At 46.5% G+C, this 20,173-nt stretch overlaps 1 protein-coding gene and 1 non-coding gene across 5 annotated transcripts in view; one reads left to right on the top strand and one right to left on the bottom strand.

Moving 5' to 3' along the window:
- Positions 1-20,173, top strand: part of Rdga (retinal degeneration A) — a 520,967-nt gene that overhangs the window by 228,551 nt on the left and 272,243 nt on the right. The gene's annotated exons all lie outside the window — the stretch shown is intronic.
- On the bottom strand, positions 8,808-8,879 carry Trnar-ucu (transfer RNA arginine (anticodon UCU)). Its single transcript has one exon. It is a non-coding gene; the product is annotated as a tRNA-Arg (tRNA).

Below are 20,173 nucleotides of genomic sequence, written 5' to 3'. Positions count from 1 at the left end.
ACAATATATAACTGGAAACCTTTAGATGTGTGATAATTAAGCAACATTTTGCCGGCATTAAGAAAGCGTTTGGCGCAGAACTTACAAGCCTGCATCCATAAAGGCTTCTTTAACTAACTACATAGTAACATACGGCTCCAAGTTTCCAGCCGCTAATCGAAAAGTGTTATCCTATAAAGGTATAATTCGACCAACCATTAAATCCTATTCTGCTGGTTTCAATATGACTTATGACGCGAAATTCATATACTCATGATTTACCTAGCTACATCTACAACACAGATTGGATAACGATGATGAGGTTGATCGGCCGGTTATATGAACGTATTTGTTCAATAAGGTTAGGTACGTATTATACCAACAATACGGGAAAAGTACAATTAAAAGAAGCTACTGATTAACGCTCAAATTCAGGTTGCAACTTTGGATACTGCGCGTCCGCAAAGCTTGCAAATGAACGTTGACCGAAAGACGTATAATTTCGTAGAATTATTCCTCTGTGGCCCTTCGCTGCCGCGGTCAAGTGAAAAAGCGGGCTTCTCTGAAAACGGCCCTAACAGCGTCGAAGCAGATTGGAAATAACTTTCGTGGCCCAGGGTACGGTCTGTCAGAAATATGGTGGAAGCTGCGAACAACCGCATTCTTTCTCCCGCGGACCCCACTCTCAGATTAGTCATTGAGAAAGGGGGAGAGCGACCCACGCCGGGCGAAGGAGGCGCGGTGAAGAAATTCTGGGAAGCGATGAAAGGGTAGAGGGGACACCCCTGCTTCCTGTTTTATTTTCTGTTGTTTGTTTGGCATACTGGTTTTGGCGATGGGTACCGAAGGACACGGCCGTGCGGCCCGCGCTGTGTTAGTATTCCTGCGCGCAGCAATGCTGGTGACAGACAATGTTCCCTGAGTACTGAGAACAGATACAACTTTTTTCGGATGAAGAAAACAAAACGTTAAGTGATCTTGTACTTACCAAAAAAAAATTACCAGCAAACAAGTTGGAAAAAGATCGAAAGATGGGCATGTATCTTCGCACTATTTGCTATCGCGATGGACCTGCTTATACCTGGATGTACTCAGTCAGCCACATTTCGTCTCCTTGTTCATGTGCGCGGGCATGGCACGTGTTGCCTGGTGCTGGGAATTTCGACTCGACGGCAATGTGCTCGTGTAGATGGTGTGACGCCAAGCAAATGTGTCGCTTTTTGGTGTCGTGAATTTCAGTGTTTACGGTGATAGTGTTACGATTAATTCAACATCAACTTCAAGTCATGCGAAAATGGATACTTGCGATACTGTGACAGGAATTTCATCGTACGCAAAACTCTAGGGTGAGTGATCTTACGAACTGAAGAGCCTCTATAGTGCGAGAAATGCAGGACTTTTTTTGGTGTTCACGAATACTTTTCTAAACTACCCTGCACCACATGGGCACTGCAACGTAGACAGAAGTGAAGATTTGGGCGCGGTGATGTGACAAAAATAATTTTTTCGCGAACTGAGAAAACTTACAAGGAACTAATTGAGTGAACTTGGAAAAACGTTTTTTTTATCATTGCATTGTGTGCGACCATCTTCATTGTTTTATTGAGAGTGCATTTCCATTTTAGCCACCGAACTTTCAGCTGTGTGCGTTGAGTACTGAGTGTAATGAACGACTTCTGAGTGCTTTCTTTTCTATGGACTACCCAGCACCTGTAGGTATTTGTGTCTCGGCGGACGTTCGCGGGGAATGTGCCGCGTAGTGTGGCTGTCGAGCGAGTCACTTAAGCGTGAGCCAGGGTGTTGGAATGCGTGTGTTGTGTTTTTCGATCGGCGTATGTGAACAACTGTTTACTGGTGGTGAAGTAGCGTAGATAGTAGCCATTATGTGATGAATGGAATGAATAAACCCCTTGATTTTGCTTTCCTTGAATGCCTGTGTTTAAGCCTTTTGTGAATGAAAACTGGCGAAGTGTTTGCAATCGCAACCTCGCACTCCCCCTATATCACTGAAGTGTTCACGGAGCATATATTACAGAATGCACCTAAGTGCCACAGGACAAGTTCTAGAGATCTGCAAGGCTCTATGCCGGCATGGAAGCGTGCTAATAATTTCTCAGCGGCTGCTGCTGTCGCTGTGTTTCAAGTAGTGGTGATTCTCTTGTGGCTGCAGCTCATGAAAAAATATTGTATGGTCGCCTATTGACAAACCTTCTTATGGTTGTCTTTAGCTATTTGGCCCAATTATCTTTAGACATTTCTATGGCTGTCTTTAGCCATTCCTATCGACATTCCTATGGATGTCTTTAGATTCTTCTATAGCCATAGCGATATCCAAAGAAGACCTAAGACAGCCATATAACCGGCTATAGAAGCAGCTAAAGACACCCATAGGGATTTCAATACGAATAGCTAAAGACAACCATACAACCGGCTATAGAAGAACCTAAAGACACCCATAGGAATGTCGATAAGAATAGCTAAAGACAGCCGTAGAACTGGTTATAGGAGAAGCTAAAGACACCCATAGGAATGGCGATACGAATCGCTAAAGACAGCCATAGAAAAGTCTAAAGATTATTGGGCCAAATAGCTAAAGACGACCATAAAAAGGATTTTCTATAGCCGACCATACAATATTTTTGTATGGGGAAGCTGCGCAATGGTCTTATATACTCACAGCCAAATCTAAACGTCTAATTTCGGTGTCTATGTTTATACTTGTCAGTATTGTTGAACAAGAACAGGATATTATGCAAAGATCAGGCTTAAAATCAATACATATGTGATACCCGCCGTGGTGGTTCAGTGGCTAAGGCGTTGCGCTGCTGAGCACGACGTCGCGGGTTCGATTCCCGGCCGCGGTGGTCGCTTTTCTGATGGAGGCGAAAAGCAAAAATGCCCGCCCGTGCGTACTAAATTTCGGCGCACGTTAAAGATCCCCAGGTGGTCAAAATTAATCCGGAGCCCTCCACTACGGCGCGCCTCATCGCCTACGTTGCGTCGGCGCGTTAAACCTTCCAATCAATACATAAGTGATAGTTGCAGTGTTCCTTTATTAAAAAAATATGGATTCTTTGTTTTTGCGATAGCAAATTAAATACTACATCAACTACAGAAGACCGTCACCTGCTGTTTCTCGCCCTGCTATAGATCCTGGCGCCATTGAAGAAGTCAAACGACAACGGCAACAAAAGGTTCCACTAGATGGGTTCCACGTTCCGCTTGAAACACTCGTGGAGTAGGGAAGCGTGGTTCTATAAACGTTGTCGTAAGGTGCCTCGATTCACGCGAGTCGCCGCCGTACGGCAGCTCTGGCATCGAGGCACCCGACGTGGAGCAGTGGAACGCGGCAAATCTAAATTCAGTTGAGGAAACGTCTAGCGTGTTATTTTGGGAGGAACGATCCGGAAGGGGAACAGCATAAGAGGTGAGCGGGAAAGCGAAGGGAGGCATTTAATTCGCAGGGGCGCCAGTCGACTATCGCCTTTCGTCGACATTTGCAACGAAAGGAGCAAATACGCGGCTATATTTTTTACGGCAGTTTCCTGGCTTCACTTCAATGCTGCTGGGATATGGGGATGGCGTGTTCTTGGCCAAATGAACCATGTGACTCAGAAGCTACGCTCACCCATGAAATTCTGGGAAACAAATCTGCAGGAAATTGACATTTGTGTTCCCAGTCTTTCATACGCCGATATATGTTAGCCTAGCAATCTGTAAACCTCTACTGGATATATCAATCGGAATACAATAGCACAAACTTTATCTACACGCATTGCTGCTCTAGTTCACCCTATACACTCTAAAGTGCACTTTGAACGCCTCAAACGTTTCTGCACACTAGTTAGTAAACCGTATTAAATAGAGCGTGCGACGGTGAGTGATTTAACCTTAACATCCCCTACGCTAACCTCTGCGAAAAGAGTGGCGAAGGAACGGGTGAAGCAGAATTGTTATGAGAAAAATGTAAATATCAAATCCTGTTACTAAAGAACGCCATGAAGGTTAAATACAGCTTGGTTTGATTTGAAAGAGCAAGCCTTTTGTAACAAACTTAGCTCCAGTCCAGGCACGGAAGACGTTTTTATTGAAAAAAACGCGAGAAATATCGAAACTTTCAGATTTCGTGCTACCGTGACATGTTATAGACAGGAGGGATGTTTTTTTCAGCGAGCACTAAATCGTAGTTATCAGATTGTTCGCTACAGGCTATCGTTCAAGTGACGCGATCGAATTACAATCGCCAAGACATTTTTCTTGCTGTCTGCTTAGCTCGGCAGCCGCGAATCGCACTTACAATATTTTGTACCGCCATAAAAACCTGGCCTGAAAGTGGCTGGGCTGGTGCCCCAGCCGCTTTCAATATCTCTATGATTTGTCTTAAGTTAGCAATTGAATTTGTATGATTATTATTTGGGCAAAACAGAATTTTTGTATCAACCAACGTTCTATTTTCTCTTCATGGGCCCTTAAAATATGCCATTGTATTATCATTTCTCAACGTTTCATCGGCGGCAATACGAAAGTTTTTTGACGGATGTGAAGATAAGTGTTTGTCTATAAGGCTGATGACTTTGTAATGAGCTCCCACACGTCCCAAGCTCCGTTTTTTTTTTGTATCACATGCATCTCAAAACCAATTATGTTGATTGGTGGTCTACTGTGAATGCGGTTTATGAGCGTGCAGGGTTGAGAACATAATGGGCTGGCTGTTTGGTTGGCCCTGGCAGGCTATCGTCAATGCTGTAGAATTCAAAGCTTCCTTTTCACGTGTGGTTTTCGAGTACAGTGTAACACTTACGGCATACCCGCCTTCATTCAGAGGGTCTAAACTGAGCTAAGGCGGTAATCAGGCAAAATTCGTTCTTACTTGGGTGATCAAGCAGACAGCTCTAAAGATAGGAAGGGCACAACGCACCACGCTGTGTTGGGGGTGTATTTTTTCGTATCGTCGTTCGCGCTGCTTTGACGGGGAACAATGGATGATTATCGAGAGAACATCAATTTGAATTAGGGCTCACTAATCGTCTTTGCGACGTATGTCTAAGCAAATCTTGAATGTGGGATGTGTTGTAGGTCTTGATTGGTTCCTCGGTGCCCACCGTTGCACCAGACAATATAAGAACTAGTCATATTATAATTCGCTTAAGTCCTAACGTCGCCCCTTCGTCCGAAACTGCTGTGGTTCTTTTAACGCATGTGCCGCTTATCTGGCAAATTCTCGCTTTTATTTCTTACGCGGGAGGCCGCTCCATGTATGGCTTTTTTCACTTCGTGTCTCTTGGCTTTCATCCTTGAGAAAACTCCTTTTTAATGCCTTCAGCCACGGCAAATCTCTGACGCACTTTGCTGTAGTGCTAGCAAATGGGTCGAATATTTTGCAGTTCAATTGCGTAGTTTCGTCGGATTGCATCAAATTTAAATGTAAGCTTGAATCAAGTAAGGAAAGATAAGTCAGATGGAATGAACACTTGATTGATTGATTGATTGATTGATTGATTGATTGATTGATTGATTGGTTGATTGATTGATTGATTGATTGATTGATTGATTGATTGATTGATTGATTGATTGATTGATTGATTGATTGATTGATTGATTGATTGTGGGGTTTAACGCGCCGACGCTACATAGGGCATGAAGCGCGCCGGATTAATTTTCACCACCTGGGGATCTTTAACCTGCGCCGAAATCTCGAACAGACGGGCGTTTTCGCTTTTCGCAGTCATCAGAAAAGCAGCTGCCGTGGCCGGGAACCGTACCCGCATCCTTGGGCCGCGAAAAAGTTGTGCACTAAGTGATCATCCTTTGGGTTTATAAAGTGTAAATGACTCACACTGGCGAGTAATAAAATCGCTGATCCGGCCCCACCCTGCGGAAGCGGTTTGCTAATAGCAGCCTGCTTTGCATCTTTCTATCACCTTTTCCGTATTCAACCGTTTCATATCCTTGGTTTAATTATTTTTTCTTCCATCCAGAAACTCCTGTTTCCTCCCTTGGCCTCTTTTATTTATGTTGATTTGGTTTATTCCAGTGTTGTTTAGGGACGATTTCATCAGACATTTCAAAAAGCCTCACTTTAAATTTTGTCTGTCTGCTTCTCTCTCGGTAAGTGCGTTTTCTACTTTCTATACTCAGCAACACTCTCGTTACCGTAATACTCCCATTCCAAGAACAACAATTCTGTTCGTTTTATCCTGATTGCCCAAAGTTTAGGCTTTATTTTTGCATCGTCGAACCACTTTTCAAAATCCCATTTCGTTCTTGTCTCGGGGACAAATAGTGGCTTAGCTCTGCTATGCCAGGATCTATGTAGCCCGAGTTAAGGTTCAGCAATCCAGTTCAATCCAGTCCAATCCAGTTTAATCCAGTCCGGTCCTGTCCAGTCTAATGCAGTCTAGTCCAGTCCTGTCCAGTCACTGCTCTTCGCGCATGCTCAGCACGGCTCTTCAAGAGCCACGCGAAATGGCTATCAAGCGGCTCCAGCGCAGCGTCATACTTCGCTACTGCGCAATTGAGGCGCACACCTGGGCACGCGCCGGCGCCAGTGCGTCTGCCGCGGCTATGACGCAACGCAATCCAACACAATCCCGAATCCAATCCAAATCCAATCTAATCCAATCCTAGCCAAGCCAAGCCAAGCCAATCCAATCCAATCCAGTGCCCCTCGCGCTTGCGCAGAACGGCCCTTCACAGCACACGCGAAACTGCTCAACCTCGGCCAGTGTAGCTTACGCTACAAAATGAAGGGCTGGTGCCATGTCGATGTGGCCATTTTTGAACAAGAACCACCGTGAAAAGGTCTGATATCCGCGCTGAGGTTCACGAATAATCAATGACCGTTCCTGTGTCAACCGAATGCATTGGTCCGTGTCCGCTTTCAGCGCAAAGTAAACCAAAGGGTTCTCACTTAAGCTGAAACAAAGTCACGCTGTTTCGTCGCTGCTGCATGTTCTGGAATAAGTTTTGTCGTGCTTCACAGCATTCCAGGGAAAATAAAGCGAACCTATAGTAAAAACAACAATGGGAGACTCCAACAAGCCGTGCGCCCTGCAGAAACTGCAAAGAGAGCACTTAGTTAAAAGAAAGTCCGTACGTTTGACCAAAGCGAGAAGGCACATGGCTTTTTTGAATAGCCCACAAATCAAAACTTATAAGGTGTCCTATTTGAAACAAGAGTTTATCACAAATACAGGCAGACAGCTAACGAAATGAAGTGTCATAAGGTGTAATTGGAACAATATATACTGCTTAGAAAGGACACAACAATAATTGTGAACGATGGGAGGCTAGTCATACCTAAGACAGAAAGAAAAAGAAAAACCTCGCCCTACTGCAAATGTATGCCCCAAAAAAGTGGGCAACGAGCTGTGTCCACACACCAGATTACAGGAAGAAGTATCTTTCCTTTCTGCGAGTTCCTTTCCAACGCCCACGAAAGCTCCAACGGAAGCACGCACGGTCTGCGAACAATAAGAGGCAGAGCCTATTTTCAACGACTCTTCCGCGTTTTCTCAGCGCGCACACAAAAACAGGCTATCACGGAGTGTGCGTAAGGTCAGAGACAATATTAGGGACTGGAGGCCAGCGGCACAATGTGCGCTGGTCGCTAGACGCGTGTTATTAGTTTGCCCTTGGTTCCCGCCCGCCTCTTTGGAGCGGACCCCAACGCGTCGGCTGCACGATGCCGCGAAAGGGAGACAAAAATCCCTCCTGGCGAAAGTCGAAACGAAGTGGCTCCTTGCGTTGGCTTCAGTGTTTTTGTGTCTACTTAGGTGTCTCTACGAGCGTCTACAGAGTACGTGGACTTGGGCAACACTCGTGCAGAAGGGAAGCAGCAACAGCAGTGGGGAAGATTTTCGGTGGCCTTCGCCGCCGTTTCTTTCACCGGTGTGCGTCTCGCCGTACCCAATTTACTCGAGAAACGGAGTCAGTCGAGAGTTTTTTGTACGAGGCAAGGCACTTGACCTATAACACCTCGGGCATTTTTTTTTGACCCAACTAATATTTAATATTACCAATATGAAATCCGTGTCGCGGGTGATGTTAACATTGCACGCAGTTAACAGCGGGACCGCGTGAGAATGATACTTCGCTAAATTTATTTCGTAATTTAATATGCCGCACGTCTGGCTCTAAGAAAGAGTTTACGTACGTACGCAATAAAAGTATCGTCATCGCGATCATCGACACCCGCTGACCACATTTGAGAACACGATGTTCAGGACCGTTTGTGCCTTTCCCTGTGAAATACGCCCATCACCTGCTAAATAGGAATTCCTTGAATAAGGAACGACCGTGGGTTTTATTACATCTGGAAGGAGTTTGTAGCGTTTCTTCTGCTCACGGGAATTCAGCGAGAGATTGAGACTGCCGTATCACTTTATTCTCATGAGCGCGGTGCTGGGCAACATTCATGGCTGTTTGAAGTGTACCTCTTCTAAGGGCGATTGTCGAAGGCTTTGCTTTCCGTTACTGTTGTGAATCGTGCGGAGTCTGCAATCATTTTCCGCGTGTTCTACGCAGCAGCATAAATTGTGCGGATATTTATAATTCTCTGTCGTACGCTCCAAGTGAGCATCTGATAGTTTCGGTTTTGGCGCAATTTTTAACCTGCCTGCATGCTTCACTTTGTCGAACCAAGTCAAAAGGTTATCCTATTGTCAATTCAAAACTATATATATATATATATATATATATACGGAAAGATAGGTCGGCAGGCTACAACGCCAAAGGAGGCACAGGGGTGTGGTTAGGCTCTGTTTTTTACTACAGTTAATGAAGTTACCATTTTTTTTAAATACACGGAAGAAAGAAAGAAAAACACGTGCCCAGAGTGGGGACCGAACCCACGCCTTTCGATTAGATCTCGAATGCCTTACCAATTCGGCTATCTGGGCGTCTGTGTTCTCCTTCACTTTCTGGGCTATTTATATTTACTAGAAGTGTATCTGACGCTTGAGGGTGGTAGCCAGCGCCACTCTGACTTGACGGGGAGAAGGGGACCTTCTTTTCAACCCCCGGGGCGTGACTCGAAAGTCTACAGCCTGTCATGAGCGGGTAACTGGCGGGAAGCCCTCTTATGCTACCTAGGCATCAAGGCTGCCAGAACCCGTCAAGTCAGAGTGGCGCTGGCTACCACCCTCAAGCGTCAGATACACTTCTAGTAAATATAAATAGCCCAGAAAGTGAAGGAGAACACAGACACCCAGATAGCCGAATTGGTAAGGCATTCGAGATCTAATCGAAAGGCGTGGGTTCGGTCCCCACTCTGGGCGCGTGTTTTTCTTTCTTTCTTTCTTCCGTGTATTTAAAAAATGGTAACTTCATTAACCGTAGTAAAAAACAGAGCCTGACCACACCCCTATGCCTCCTTTGGCGTTGTAGCCTGCCGACCTATCTTTCCGTATTTCCTCAACCAGCCACTCATTTTCCTTACTATATATATATATATATATATATATATATATATATATATATATATATATATATATATATATTAAATTTAAACCTTCCGTAAGAGGAACTTCATTATCATGACTTTTGAATTTAGGGTTAAGACGAAGAAGACTTTTGCGCTCTTGGGCAATGCACTGTGCAATAACAGTCCGCCTAAGACGAATTTCTCAATCTCCGAACAAATTTTCATGGTCTCTTCAACTTAGCCTTGGTGTTTACTTTGTATATATCTAGTATGAATAAGTAGTCCGAGACACGGCGAGAACAATAACAAAGGTGTTTGTTTACGTATCGGCAAGGGACCTGCCTTCATCAGAGCAAAGTTTACATTACTGCCATACGGACGTAGATCACATTTTTTATATACCTTCTTATATTTGTTAGATATCAGTCTATGTGATCTAAACTTTATTTTATTGAAGGCAAGTTCCTTTCCGATACGTAAGTAAACACCTTTGTTATTGTTCTCGCCGTGTCTTCGATTACTTATTCATACTATTTATACCCGCTCTTTGTCAATTTTCTCTTTTCTTGGACTTGTGTAAATATTGTGCGTGTCTCTTCTGTATGTTTTTTCCGTTGTGGGCAAGCCTAAAAAACCCAGCAAAATTAAAGGAGATTGCTTCCGCAAAACTGTTAGCAGTTAAATAAGCGATTCAATATAATCACGAAATAGACGCAGATATGGCAGTTGCTAATTGTACGAATTCTTCGTTGCGTCGTATATCTTCGCCACACTCACCGTATCTCCCGCTCTCATCCTCTGCTCACTGAATCCCCGTCGGCATCCACTTATGTTCAGGGCATCGTGCAAACGCGGCCCCCGGAGGCTCATCAAGCACTGCGGCGAAACAGCGGGTCCTAACAAACACAGAACACGAAGGAACCATCGTACCTGAGCGCGCAGCGCACATTACGTCAGGAGAAATACCGGGACGTGGAAAATGGCTGTGTTTATACCCTCATAGCTACTAATGCGGGTACCAACAACACCCACCTGGAACAACGGCCAAGCCTCTGAGACCCGACAGCTTTACCATGTTCAAATGACTGGACAACCACTATTCCACCTGTCACCTTTTCCCTTAATGCTGGTAGCTAGTATTTGTGTAATGATGGTATTTGTGTAATACTGGTAGCTAGCTGGTAGCTAGTACCTCAGGTCAGTTCAGCGGACTCTGAGTGCTGATGAAGCAGTGCTAACGCCTTCTCCGTACGTCGGTGGTGTTGTGGTCTCTGTAAGGTGAGAGCGCGCCGCATTGTTTAATTCCGGCGCGTGCGCTCGAGCCATCGGGACCTTGCGCCGCACGTCTACGGGAATTAGCTCGTTAAGCACCTAGACACACGGCTGCACATATCCCGGCGGGCGGGGCTCGCGCGTCGCGAACTAGAGAAGAGGGTGGAGGTTCGGGCGACTGTGGCCTGCGCAGATTCAAACGCGTCTCACTCCCTTAGCGCGTGCTCAGCGAGCTCAAAGAGCCCCCTTCCTCTCTTTCGAGCCATTTCCCCCATTTCTTTCCCTCCTTCGTTTCTTCGTACCTCTTCGCTTCCGCCTCGACTTCCGCTTTCCACTTAAATAATGCCGCGTAGTCGTCAGGGAGGCAACGCTAATTAGGGGATATTTACGAGTGGGGCGAGCTGCGGGTAACGCGTGGACGATCATCGGGCAAAAAAATGGCGGCTAGCTACCGAGTGCGTTGTGAGTTCAGGGACGCACTTGGATGACGCTTGCCGGTAGGTGTCGTAATCGAATAAGGAGAGCTCGGAAGAATGGAGATTGGGGACTAGTTTAAAACCTTTTGTGAGGGTAATCGGGAATGTGTGTCGCCTTATTGATCGGCTCGAGTTTTTCGACTTTCGGTCACTCTGGAAGAAAACTTGAGGTTCCCCCCCTTGATGCATGCGTGAGGAGGAGCCGTGCGCGCTTTGTTGACGGCGGAGGAGACATTATAGAGTTTTTGCACTCCGTATGTTCCGTGTTGTACGTAGTTACCTTGTTGACCGGAACCCGTCTGGGCACTCGCGCATTCGTCGCGGTAGGGGGGATTAGTTTCGAGGGCCGGCCCCCGCATTGTCCGCGGATTCGTCATGGTGGTATGCGCCTCCTCGCCCTTCTTGCGAGTGCAGGCGCAGACGGGTCCCGGTCAACACGGTAACTACGTACAACACGGAACATACGGAGGGCTGAAACTCTCTATTAACTGCCGTGCGTATTGGAAGCAAGTATTCAACTAATGTATCTGTTGTCTCACTAGTGTCGCCGTTGGTGTTGCTGTTATTGTCGTGCGCCAAAACTTCCACCTCAGCAGTTTCCTCCTCACCCACAGCTGGCGGCCGGATATCCCTCCCCTCCCGCAGCTGACGGCCGCAACACCGGGCCCCACTCCCACAAGTGGCGCGCGGATCTTTTACGGAAAATGGAAAAAGGGGAAATGGCAAAAAGTTGGATTAATGTAAACAGACACCGGCCAGCAGCCTCCCTCATAAACAGCGACGGAGCTAATTGACCGAAGAATTAAACTACATGCGTACGTAGGCCCTAATTAACAAAAAAACATCATCCCAAATTTAGAACACATGCCTTGAGACTGCTGCCGTGTGCCTCGCGACGAAGACCGCAGATGGCGCCACGCGAACGAGCACATAGGCTAACATGTGTCAGTGCACTCGATCGCCGCACCCCACCCGCCGAAAAATGGTTCCGTTGCGATTGGTCGAGCGTTGGGTCTTGGTAGGCCAAGGGTTGAGCATTTGGTTTTATAGGCATTTTACAAGGGACTGGTTTCGGTTCCACAAGGTTGGACAAGCTTCTGGTGCGCCCTTGTTCCCGGTAGAGGAGGGGTTGGTTCTTAAAAGCGAAGCCTTCTATACCACACTGGTGTCAATCATCCCATTACCAAAACTATCGGCAGGAAAGCCAACTTTACACAATGGGCTTCACGAAACGATGATTATTGTAAGCGAAGTCTCTTTAAGTGCCCCAAGAAACAAAATGCTTTCCGTGATCGAAACCAAACCTGGGTCTCTCGCGTTAAGACGCGGACGTCAATCTGGTTGCACCATTTAGACATGGTTGAAGCGGCTTCGTGTTTTAATTATTTAGAAAATGGGCTTAATTTCCAAACCCAACAGGAGTTCCTTCAGGCGTGATATTAAAGGAAAGTATTTCCTTTTGAAACGCCGAACCCTCTACCAGTGAAGATTTTTCACACGGGATGAGTCCGTGTGTTTGGCTGCTGGAGGAAGTCCTGTCATTGGTTCCCACATTACCCGCTTAACTGAAACCACGGTATACATGTACGTTTTTGTCCTCTATGTACGCGTGTGAAATGTTTTTTTTTTCTTGCAATTTTAAACTCGGTGCAGCTTTCGACCGAACCTTGCAAACCTCCTAATTCTGCGTGATGTCGATGGGGTTATGGTTTCAACGTTGATCGCTAGTACCTATGAGCAACACAGCGTGAAAAAGACCAGATACGAGACGACGACTACAAACAAGCGCTTGTTTGTAGTCTTCGTCTCGTCCCTGGTCTTTTTCGCGCTGTGTTGCTCATGGATTACCAACTAGCTGGAACCCTCACGCTTTAAGGCTAGTACATAGATTTATAGTGTTTGTAAAGGATTCAAACGCAATCACTGAGATTAGCGCAAGCGGAGCACGCCATTTCAAAAATAGCTTTGAGTAATTACTGCACAGCCTCAATCCGAGTGCGAGAGAGTGCTTACTGCAGCTCCGTGAACACACTCGGGGGGAGTATTTAGATCCTTGTTTTGCTACGAGGCCGTATCGACAAGAAGGCCCATCGCGATGAAAATAGCTGAATACTTCAACGCAATAAGAACACGCACCTTAGCCACCAGGCCACCATGCTGGAGAGAAGTTCCCCATTACTGCCGCTCTCGTAGGTAGTAACCTAAACTTATTTTGCGTACACCAGAGCACCGGAGTCGTCCTCACCTTCCTCATCGCGTTAAATAGCGGGCGGTAAAGCTGCTCCTCAAAAATTGACGTTAGGGATACATGATTCTAAAGGACTCAGCCGTACCTCGAGTTTTGCTCACAAACCTACGTTGTATACTTAAACGAACCTGTGTTCACAATGTTGTGTAAACAACATTGTAAGCAATTGTGCCTCCATGGCCGTAGGAGCAATGCCCACAGTCGCGGAGTCACCGTAACGGAAACGGTCGGCTTCTATCGCGAAGAGCGCGCCATTCTTTGTGCTGTCATGTTACTTTACATTTGAACGGTTGCGTGGCTGTTGTGACGGTTGTTTTATTTGTTATAGACGTTCCCGTTATTCTAACAGCGGTAACTGCGGGCGCCGAGGCCGCCGTCTTTTTGTGACGCCCTCCTTTTAACTATGCGGACACTTCGAAGTTCCGAAACTATGACAATGGGCGTGGTTTAGCAAGCTAACTGTGCCACTATCTAGCCTCTCATGGCCATCAGTCTCTGCCGTGCCTGTAAAGAGTACACTGCCGAACAAGAAGCTTATTCCGGGGAAGCAAACTTTACTAATAATAGGAAGCGTATTCCTCGAACTCGCACTACTCGCAATTAAGGACTTCTTCCACCAGTATCCCGGAATCTCTGGTGCCTGTAAGGTAATAGCGGGTGCTTATCCCGAGTTAAAGAAGGCTCGTATTTACCTACAGCCAGCGCAGATGAATTCTGGCTGCAATTTTTTGTTCGCTCTGAGATATTGGCGCCGGAATTGTCGTATTCCCAATGCGTGCCTCACAACTCGGAGATTACTAAAAATAATTGTGCTGCCCTTATTAAACTCGGAGATCTCTGTGCGCGACGCCGCCTTTCCACGGCACACTCAAGTAAGCCATGTACCGGCTTACGAATTCCGTGCACCGTCACCGATGTTAGGCGCATGCAACAATTGGGTAGATGCTCAATAAACACGAGGATGATGCAAGAACGCGTTGATTAATGCAGCTTCGGTGCCTGATCATTCACCCACGATTGATGTAAAACAATTCCTTCGGTTTACAGCTTGTCATTCGGTTTCGAGCTATATTCGGAGCGCCCTTGTGTGCATGGATGTTTCCTTTCCTGATTGGTTATGATGGTTGCAACGGCTGTCTCTAGTTATTGCTAAATTTCGCAGTTGTCCGAATCCTTGGCTTCTCGACCGAGCTCTTCAAAATCAGCAAAAAAGATTTGTCCGCATCCTTGACTTCTAGACCGAGCTTTCAAAAACAAAAAAAAAAATATATGTGTCGTCTGATGTTATCTTCTTTGCTTGTGTATAATCAGTGTGTTCATTTTTCTTTTTCTTCATTTTTATGTTCGCAAATACTTCAACTTTACGGCAACTTCTTTCACATCCCAGTGCCCTTGCTTAAACCCAATTACTTGACCTTGCATCGCATTGGATCGAAGCTTCGTTCTTCGTTGCAATTTTGCATTTTTCCACAAGCTCCACCGGCTAGAGAAACTTGAGTAACTTTAAGGGTGGAATATGACCACGGATGTTCCCTTCACTAACTCCTCCCCGGTGTCCGAACAGGAGAACCCCTCAGTAACTCCTCACGGGTGTCTCAACAGGAGAACCGCAGGGTAATCTCGAATGCGTCGCAACTGCACGCAATTACCAGAACAAAGCCCGGTGCACCGAGCTTCGTAGGAGCAGAAGAACAGTGTAAGGATGCTCTTCGCACCACTCGTGGCGCGCGTTTTAAAAATTCACCGCTGCAGATGAGTGAGAGAGAGAGAGCGGGCATATTGCAGACAACCTTTCCCCTGCATGGAAAGCGTCTAACTCTGCTGCAGTTGGCTTCCAGCTGCCTTCACTCTTATTCTCAATCCCTCCCCTCCAACATCCTCCACATCCTCTCGTCTTACAAGCAACCAACAACCATACATCTCTCCATACGGGAGAGGCGACGCACTCTTTAGAATCGTGGCGCGCGCGTCCTAATTGGAAGCTCCTCCTAGCTGTGCTCTCGAAGGAATTCCGGAAACTTTTCTCGGCTCCCTTTTTTAGGATCGGCAGCCTTAGTTCAGACAAACACGATGCTGCTCGGGAGAGAAAAAAAAAGGGGGGAGACTCTAGCGACGATGCGCGCGAGACATTTAGCAAAGACAGCGCCCGGGTGCACTTGGCGGCGCAACGCAATGTTTCTCGCGGAAGGTTACAGGAGCTTTCCCATACCTCATAAAGCTAAAGCCCTTACAATGTAGCATGATTCCGCTTATTTTAGAGCACAGCTCTGAAGTGCGCGTTCGTGCGTTTGATGTCGGCGTAACCGAGCGAATCAGCTCTCCGCCCAGGCGGGGATGGTGGGAGATGAGCGAACGCAGAGTGCAGCGGACGGTGAATCACGGTGAGAGGGAAGAGAGAGCGATAAGGAATGCTCGGGATGCTCTCTCTTTGTTTCTCTCCCTCTCTCTCTATCCCCATTTGTTCTCACCTATCCCCTTTGATCCCCCTCTACCGTTCCCTCATACTGGGTTGTATCCTGGTGAGCTCTCAAAAGAGTTCAAAATATTCCCAGTCCATTTATTTTCCCCATTCTATATCAGTAAAGCACTCACTCACTCACTCACTCACTCACTCACTCACTCACTCACTCACTCACTCACTCACAGAAGAAAGTAGAAGAAGGCGCTGGCGAACGATGAAACGCAACACTGTACGACCGCTAAAAGATGGTGTAGTTGGTCAAAATATACGAATGCACGTACGCCGGGCATCTGGCCCCTGTATAGCGAACGTGGTTGAGTTAATGCTGTCGTTATTGGGCACTTAGTGAGAAAGAAGATCAGCTTTTTGTTTCTATTGAGACAGGCAGCCATTATAACAACACACAATTTGAGAATGTCAGCATTATCAGAAGCTCAAGAAAAACATCGGAGGATCGCTCTGCATTTGCGGTGGTTGCATTAAGGCAGCACAAATTTAATGGAGAAAGTTTTGTCAGTCCTTCAGTCGTCCTCGTCTGGCACAAGAGTTCCTTCTAACCAATTATAATTGGCATACAAAACTTTCCCCAACTTTTCTAAAATTGATGTTCATTTGTCCCTCAATTTAAATCGTAGAGGATCTGTATAATCGCAGAGGGCCAGTGACGGACACTAGGGGCAAAAACGACCTCGCACATGAAGCCTGGTTTCTAGCAACTTTTAAACATTCCTAAAGTTCTGAACGTTTAGGGTCGTTCATATTTTCGAAGCGAAAGCCTGCTATCAAGTGTAATGTTTCGGCGAATTATAAAACGTTCCAACGGAGCGTAATATGGGCCTGCGTCCTTGCTTGTTTTAGGTCCGTTCAGCAAAACTTTTCGTCGATATTTCACCGCTTCTCTCGATTTGTGTTGTGCAGTTAAGGTATAAAATTCCAAAACAGTGTAACTCAAATAAATGCCTCATCAGACTTTCAACTTTTTCTTCCAGGATTAATGGAATGAGACATTTCACTAATTCAAACAAAATGCCAGGGTTCCTGCAAGTTTCAATGATTAAGAGTATACTGTGCTTGCATATATATACACCAATCTTCTTAACAGACCCGACATCGGTCGCGCATGTTCAGGGCAGATCGAATCGAGTCACACCTTGACAGTCCCACTTCGGCGCTCACCGGTGAACACAGGACCGTGTCGCTGTGATGCCCCGCGCAAACACGGACCCCGACGGCTGGCTAGACTAACCTTCACCTATCAGATATAGAAAGCCACAGCCTATTTGCACCACCGTAAAAGCTTAGTGTTATTGTTTCGTTCATTTTCGGCTTTCTAAACAGACTCCCACATGTTGCCCCGGTTCCGGGCTGTCGCCTGATAACACCATTTCAACAAAGCTGCATCGCTAGATCTCTACATGGGCTTTCATATCTCCACAAGGAATTCACCAAGCGCGATCAATGCCAGAGGAGCCGCCAGCGAGCTTCTTCCAAGCGAGGGCTCGCGGGGGTCTGCTGTTTCTCGCCGTCGGCAGAGCACCCTTCAGATCACAAGGATCTCAGAACGACACGTGAGCCTTTTAAACGAAACGAGACCCCAATAAATCAGCACGCTACGAATAGCCGAAAAGGAGTGACGTCACAGATTCAGCGTTTGTGTTGCCAAACTCCACACACACAAAAAAAAAACTTTAAGAGGAACAAGTGAAAGGCCTTGTTATACCCGGCTTGTAGTCCGGGCTCCATGCCTCCTGCGCGTTCTAGCCTGACCGAGGAGGTTCCGGCGTGCTTGCGCGCTCTATTTATAGCGCGCCCCTCAGTGCTCCGGGTTTCCTCGGAATCACGCTGGACGACGAAGACGGGGAGCTCTTGCGCAAGTTGTACGCCCTCTCCGCCCGCACGACGCCCGCTCCGGACTCCCGTTCCCGCTGTATACGCTGACCAGACACCCTCGCAGTTGCAGACGCCGGTACATCTTGTCTCCGCAGGAATGCCGCAACATAGTGCGGTGCAGCACTACGTCATGCATTTTACCGTGCGCCTCCCTCGAGGCTATCGATTAGCGAGAGAGCAAGCGAAGTTTACACCGCATACACCGTGTTTTAACAACCGCGGGGGCGTACTTGGAGTGCAGGTTTTTCTTAGCGATTGTGAAAACATTTAAAATGTAAAATTTTCACAGGAAAAAATCCCGGATAACCTCCGCCAACGTGAAACCTGGGGAAGGGCGAAGCATGCATTGTATAAGTGTATTCCAGGCGCCTTGGTGTTTTTGCCAACGGAGATGAAACCATTGGGGGGTAGACGCGCACAGCTTTGCTGTAAAATTCTTTTGTCTTTGAACCACGATGTTCTCTAGCGCAAGGCGTAAACGAGTGTCCCGGTGTTTTTTTTTTTTTTTAGAACGCTTAGGAAGCGCTCCAGCGCGAGGGGTAAACGAGTGTCCCTGTGTTTTCTCAGTGCGCGTTACGTTCTTAGTTGTAAACGAGTTTCCCGGAGTTTTAGTACCGTGACTACATGAGACGACGATTACGACGACGACAGGAGACGCCAACAACCCCCGCACCTACGGGGCTTCGCCCCTACAATTACGGACTTTACCCCTTATATACCCTTGGCGTTTTTGTACCGTCCTTCATTCGTCCATTGAGTCAGTTTATCTGTTCCGCTGCAGGCATTCTTATCGTTCGTAGTTTTATCTTTCTAGTTATACTTTTACTCTTTCTTTTCTTGCACCTCAAGCTCCACTTTCCATCTTTTATATACTCTTTATTTCTAGTTTTTTTTCTTTATTGCCATGCTTTGACAGACACAGACAAAACACTACACTCCTAAAAACGCTAGCCAGCATTTGACTAACAGAGTAATGGCTAAAATTGTTTCATGTTTGGTAATGTTTCAAACACGGGCAACCATTCCGGAGGCTCGGGCTGAGCCCTAAATCCCTCCTTTCCAACTTCTACATGTGTAGGGTAGCCAACTGTACTTTTATATGGTCATCCTCCCTGCCTTTCAAGTACTGTTTTATCTTTCTTATCCTTGAGTAACCGTCGCCGTCCTCCAGCCCGTGCAGCCGAATGAGGCTGCGACGCGGAACGCGAGAGACGGTATCGAAATGGCGATAATGCTGCGGCTAAGAAAAAATCTTCTGAAATGTGATGTATAAATGTAGATGTGCTGTCGCACCATGGTGTCGCAAATGCAACCTCGCTACTCAACCACCTTCGCAGAGTGGAATGGCCGATGATTTTTTTTTTTCCAGGTTGTCTGCAGCATCCAAGCCTTCGCTAGTCTGCCAGGAGTCAATGCTACAAGGCGCGTTCGACATTTACTGCCTCCTCCGAGGGCGGGAAGTAATGCTCTTGAGAAACACACAAGCCTGCTTTTATGGTTTTTCTACCTGCCTTTAAAACAGCGTGCAACGCTGAAGAAAAAAAAACAACAGCAGGCTCTTTTTTAACATAAAGATTGTTAAAACGCCAAGCTTTTTCCCATGCAACATTAGGCAAAGCCAAAGTTCAAATTCCACTCTCCCGAAGTCCGAAATCGATACTTCCAAATTCCACTTCAACACAGCCAAAGCTCAGAGGCAACTTCAAAACTTACGCCACCAACGTGACACGTCCATAGCCGTAGTCCAACACTGTTAAGAAAATGTATGTCATCATAATTTTCACCTCTAGCCGTGAGTATTGCCAAACTATATTTTCCGCCTTACGAGGGGTTCGTTAGGTGGGCAAAGACATGCCATTTTTATGTTATCTCATTTTATGTTATGATATATGTTATTCTATGCTATGTTATGTTAGTTATGATATATGTGATGCTATTTTATGTCATGTTATGTTGCGTTGTCTGCATTTATGATTAATCTATACCCTTTGTGAAATCCATTCGGCGAAGTTCGCTTTCCTGCAGGGCACCTAATTAGACGTCCACGCCATTAGTAAGACAGAGAAAGCTTCGCTTTAAAATCAAAGTCGCAGCGGAGAGCACCGATTTTTTGTTCTGTCCTGCTTCATGTGGTGTTTTCTCGGTAGCGGCAACTACCTCCCCTTTCTTCCCCTTATCTCTAGTTGCCACCCTACCTGAAAAGTGGCGTGCCGTCTGCTCATCGCCTTTTCGAGAAGAGTAGTGAAGACTTGTGGCTCGGACGCAACTCTAGCGATAAGACGTATGGAATTTTAGGGAAACATCAACACTAGCCACGGCGTGAAACAGCCCGCTCCTCTTCTATCGAGCCGTGGTTATTCGCAGTCAACGTCGGTGAGTTATGCGGGGCCGCCCTATCTAGCCGGCGTTGGCTGCGGTTTCTG

This window comes from Haemaphysalis longicornis, unplaced genomic scaffold, assembly GCF_048455015.1.
Source record: "Haemaphysalis longicornis isolate Haplotype H1 unplaced genomic scaffold, Haemaphysalis longicornis Haplotype H1 scaffold_6, whole genome shotgun sequence".
Classification (NCBI taxonomy): Eukaryota; Metazoa; Arthropoda; class Arachnida; order Ixodida; family Ixodidae; genus Haemaphysalis; species Haemaphysalis longicornis.
This window is presented reverse-complemented; position numbering and strand designations above follow the sequence as displayed.